The 5,067-nt window shown below is 33.0% G+C and overlaps 1 long non-coding RNA gene across 1 annotated transcript; it reads right to left on the bottom strand.

Moving 5' to 3' along the window:
• Positions 1-558: 558 nt before the first annotated feature.
• On the bottom strand, positions 559-4,825 carry LOC147839029 (uncharacterized). The gene is made up of 6 exons (XR_015518163.2): positions 4,796-4,825; positions 3,445-3,548; positions 3,250-3,320; positions 1,737-1,914; positions 1,370-1,573; positions 559-914 (listed from the first exon to the last, which is right to left on the bottom strand). It is a non-coding gene; the product is annotated as an uncharacterized LOC147839029 (long non-coding RNA).
• Between the last annotated feature and the right edge of the window lie 242 nt (positions 4,826-5,067).

Here is a 5,067-nt window from a genome sequence, read left to right as displayed (position 1 = left end):
CATGAAAGGGCTCTCTTCACACCACAACCAGTGTGCAGCATCCACTTAGATGTGAAGGTAGCCACAGGACAGCGGCACCAGTGTACTCACCAAACACCAGTTATTAGTGGAGTTGAGAAACAGCCCAGATAGCAAAATACACTCGGGCCAGTTCCGGCTAGATTGTCGCCTGCCGAAGACTTACCCCTCGGCCCAACTCCGGCTGCCGGACTCGGGCCGGATGCCTGTGGACTCACTGCCCGATTCCGGCCCGAATCAAGCGGGCCAGATGCGGCGGCCGTAAGTGAGCCGACGCTGCGCATCCGCGCCGAAATCGGCGCGAGGGTAATGTGCGCTGCGGCCCGGAGCTGGCGCGACTCCGTATTTATACACCTTATAAAACCTTTTGGTATTACATTGGTACTTGATATATGGTATTACAACCATTTGAATTTATATAACAGCAAACACAGGCTATAATGTAAACACAAAGTGTAAGCACTGTGTTTAACCTTTGAATAAAGTGCAAACTGCATACACATTCTGTAATGAAAATAATCAGACAAATGACAAAATAAATAAATGTTAAACGTTTATTAATTGCAAGAAAAAAATAGTACTAAAATTTTATAAATAATTTTGTAGTGCACAAGAATATCAATATAAAAACAACAATAAAACAACACATTAAAGACACACAGAAAGATTTAAACAAAAAATCTAAAAATTACACACAAACACAGATGTTTTTAAAACAACCCTGTTTTCCCAATAGACTTAAATTAAAAATTTGTACAAACAGCTAAATTTTATATAAACCTAAATATAGAAACCAATTTAAGATATAGCAAGAAACATCTTAAAAATACCAATGACAATCCGTAAAATATCCAAGTCAAACTTGTAAAAAGTACTGCAGAATTCTGAAGAAACATCTTGAAACATTTTTTAATAAAACATTAAAATAATAATAAACAAACAAACAAACAAAATATATATATATATATATATATATATATATATATATATATATATATATATATATATATAAAAATAATTGCAGAAGTATAAAGTCAAACTTATTTTTAAATAAACTTGAACAAAATCAATTGCACAAACAGCAAGACATGAGTGAGATGATTATACATTTCATATATGTACACGTCTTGTGCAATTTTATATTTATAATTTTATTTGTATTACGTTTATTAAAAATGTATCAAGATGTTTCTTCAGAATTTGGCGCACACACATACATACATACCTACATACCATACATATATATACACACACACACACATACACACATATATATACATATACATATATATATATATATATATATATATATATATATATATATATATATATAAATGCAAATGAAAGAAACAAATTGTTCAAGTATCAGGGAACATCCTAATACACTTAAAATGTTGTTTAAAAAATAAAACAAAATAGTGATGTAGACATTTGACACATTAGCTTTCTCTTCTTTCTTCCTCCATCCCTGTCAGGGGCAAGTTGTAGCTACCTTGTAATGCATTTTTCCACTTCTTTATCAGTGGCGTGGTATGGACATTTGTCCTCACTCCATCTGTGACTAAAAGATAAACAGATAATTAGTAGTGAACAAGTACTAATGTAAAAAAAAAGAAAAAAGTAGGAAAAAAGTAGGCTACCTACGAAGCAAAAAAAAAAAAACAATAAAAAAAACAAAAACTTAAATCACTTTGAAATTAGCAAGAGCTTGAACTTACCAGTTTCTTCATTTGTTCAGGCTGCTCCTTTAGTTGATTTTCAAGCTTTTCCAAATCAAATTGGAAGGTCAAATGTGTTTACATCTGGAATTTCATCACGTCTGTTTTGGTTTTGTGAGAATCAGGCCCAGCTGCTGCTTTATGACGTTGCATGATTTTAAAACTTCAGTCAGTCGTGCTAAAAAAGAAAAATAACAGATTAGTATAAATCAACCTGTAGCTTATTCTCATACAACTTCTGTAAATACAACAGTGGGTTAGACACTGCTGACATTCTCTAGTTGATCTTTACTTTCTAGCTGCATTAAACCTTAACAAATTTAGTGATGTCTTCAATTCTTACAAAGACATCACGAGATGCAATAAGTTCTGTCTTGATCTCAAACTGCACTAGAACAAAGACTGTAAATGTTCATAGGTGTACTCCAAACTTTTTGGGCCGAGGGCCAGATGCAAAAAAACAAACGTTGTCGCGGGCCAAATTTTACATACATCACACAGACACACACACACACATATATATATATATATATATATATATATATATATATATATATATATATATATATATATATATATATATATATATAAATGCAGTTGAAGTCAGAATTGTTAGCCCCCCTAAATTATTAGCCACCGTTTATTTTTTCCCCAATTTCTGTTTAACGGAGAGTTAAACATTTTTTTTTCCACACATTTCTAAACATATTAGTTTTAGTAACTCATTTCTAATAACTGATTTATTTTATCTTTGTCATGATGACAGTAAATAATATTTGACTAGATATTTTTAAGACACTTCTATACAGCTTAAAGTGACATTTAAAGGCTTAACTAGGTTAATCAAGTTAACTAGTCAAGGTAATTAGGCAAGTTATTTTATAACAATGGTTTGTTCTGAAGACTTAAGGGGCTAATAATTTTGACCTTAAAATGGTTCATAAAAAAATTTAAACCGCTTTTTATTCTAGCCGAAATAAAACATAAGTCTTTCTCCAACATCATTTGGGAAATATTTAAAAAAGAAGAAATAAATCAATGAGGGGCTAATAATTCAGACTTCAACTGTGTGTAGACAGACAGACAGATAGACAGACAGATAGACAGACAGATAGACAGATAGATAGACAGACAGACAGACAGACAGACAGACAGACAGACAGACAGACAGACAGACAGACAGACAGACAGATAGATAGATAGATAGATAGATAGATAGATAGATAGATAGATAGATCATAACAAGAACTGCTGCTTAATTGAATGCATGTAATAGCGACACCCGGTGGTTATTTATTGAATTACGTTCATTTTTGTATAGCGGGCCAGATTCTATTGATATTTATAAAAAGCCTCGCGGGCTGCAGATGGCCCGCGGGCCGTAGTTTGGACACGCCTGGTGTACTGGAATGTACAGTATCTGTGCATCTTCATGGTGGTCTTAAGATTTCTGCCATAGTCATTGATGGTGATGGTACTTGTGGTGCTGCATTGATTTCTGAAATCTTCATACCTGCCTTTTATCCAGCCTCTTTGTTCCAAGTAATTTTTCTTCATCATGGTATAGATGCGTCTATACTGTCACTTGATCAGATACATTTACAGAACAAAACATCACTTTAGTATAGTGCCAGGGCAAAACTCACAGGTTGTAATAGATCAATGACATAATGTTGACAGTATGTGTTTAAAATAATTGCAAACAAACCTGTTCTGTCTTTAGATGTATGACAGGCAATCATCATCCTCATCTGTCTACCAGTCAGAAATCAGTTGCATGTGGATGTTTTAGTCGAGCTTCCTCATATGCATCTATAATAAAACATCACATTGTTGTTAACCTCCCGTAAAGAAAAGTTCAAATCCTGAAATACTATCAAAGTTAATTAATGCATATAATACCTATAGTGTAAATAATCAGTACACAGAAGGTTGCACAAGATTTATTCGGAGATTCATGCAGAGTGACAGCCTTATGAATCTGAGACATAGATTTGTAAGATGGCCAAGCACATGCATTATTCTGTTACCATGAAGATTAACCTACCATTGTGAAAAATGTTTGATGATGATAGCCAATAACAATAAACCATTTCAGCTGTTTGTGAAGCAATTAGTAATGTAATGTCTGAAAAGCTCAATTTATGTTGAAAATGTATCAGCAGTTTACAGCTTATAATGGACTTTTAGCACACAACTATAGCATGCCTATTCACGTTCAAAAGAGTGTGCCATTGACTTCTTTGGTCGTGATGTACTGCAAAATGATCTCACTAACCTTTGTTAAACAAGAACAATGAGACTTAACCAACAAATATTGTTACCCATTCATTTAAATCAGAATTTATCACCGTCAATAACATAAAAAACAAACAAAAAAAACATCAAAATCTGCTTTAAGACGTTCAGTTTTACATTAACTGACCATTACAGCTTGAACAAAAGATATAATTGATTCACATAGTCTAACACATATGAATTAAAGTGCATAGTAATATATTTCTCTTGGATAATTTAAAGAGAATAGTAAACAGTCGAGTTTCAATCACTTTTCGTGACTAACTGCATAAATAAGATAAACAATAATATTTTATTAATCCAAAACGATTAGTTTTTATTTACACAATCACAGAATTAATACTGTTGGATAAGTTGTACGCCTGTACAATGATTTTTTCAACATCCACGGTACTTTATAATGTTAAATCAGGAAAAAAACACGTTGCCATGTTAGTTAATGGATTCGTCTACAGAAACTTTCTTTAACGCAAAGTTAGCATACACACAAATTCGTTTCATGTTTCTTTAAAATAATTAAAATAGTTTTCAGTTACTACACACGTTACAATCTAACATTGTGTTAAAGGAAAATGAACTTTCAGGCGTGTTTGTAACTGTTAGCGTTAGCATACATTAGCTCCAGTCGTGTTTCTTAAAGCAAGTTACATTTCGTATCAAACTGTTTTAAATTACTAAACGCTGTTACAACCAAACACCGTGGAAATGTTTTAAGCTCTAAATTCGCTAATTATACAGTATACAAGCAGTAAAAAGCTTACCTTTCTGACCGGAATTCACGTGAAGTCTTTAAAAAAAAACCTTTTTCTTTTTGTGATCTTCGTGCCATGGTGGTTGACAACCAGCTTTTTGGAGCATTACCGCCACCGTCTGGATTGGAGTGTGGATCATGAGTTTAGTCACGCATGTGTTTATTATGAAACCAACTTCTGCTTTAAAACAAAAACAGTCAGCACAGGAGCGTGCTATCTCAAAAATAAGCGAATTTTACATAGTTTTTCTCTAGATGACATGTATAATCTATTTATAAATA

The sequence above is a fragment of the Danio rerio genome, chromosome 20 (assembly GCF_052040795.2).
Source record: "Danio rerio strain M-AB ecotype USA chromosome 20, GRCz13ab, whole genome shotgun sequence".
Taxonomy (NCBI): domain Eukaryota; kingdom Metazoa; phylum Chordata; class Actinopteri; order Cypriniformes; family Danionidae; genus Danio; species Danio rerio.
This window is presented reverse-complemented; position numbering and strand designations above follow the sequence as displayed.